Here is a 395-nt window from a genome sequence, read left to right as displayed (position 1 = left end):
AAAAAAAAAAAAAAAAAAAAAAGAGAAATTGTTTAAATATTTTTAAATTTTTACTGCTCTTTAGTTTGTTATATACTGCATTAACTCTATGATTTCTTTTTTTTCTATTTATTTCTCTTTTTGTTTATATTAGCTGGTTCTGCTGCTGTTTCTTTTTTCAGGTGTATGTACACCCGGAGCGCTGAGGTGTATATACACCTGAGTATTGCAACTTATACACCTCGATAAAGTATTTTATTTATTTTATTTATTTTATTTATTTTATTTATTTTATTTATTTTATTTATTTTATTTGTTTTTTTCCCCTTTCGGGGCTCTGAAAAACCAAAAAGATAAATTTTTTTTAAGCCCCCGCAGCTGAGTTCACAGCTCGTCGCCCTCAAGAATACAGAAAA

The sequence above is a fragment of the Eimeria mitis genome, genomic scaffold (genome assembly GCF_000499745.2).
Source record: "Eimeria mitis Houghton genomic scaffold, Emh_scaff325, whole genome shotgun sequence".
In the NCBI taxonomy this organism is placed as follows: Eukaryota; Apicomplexa; class Conoidasida; order Eucoccidiorida; family Eimeriidae; genus Eimeria; species Eimeria mitis.
This window is presented reverse-complemented; position numbering follows the sequence as displayed.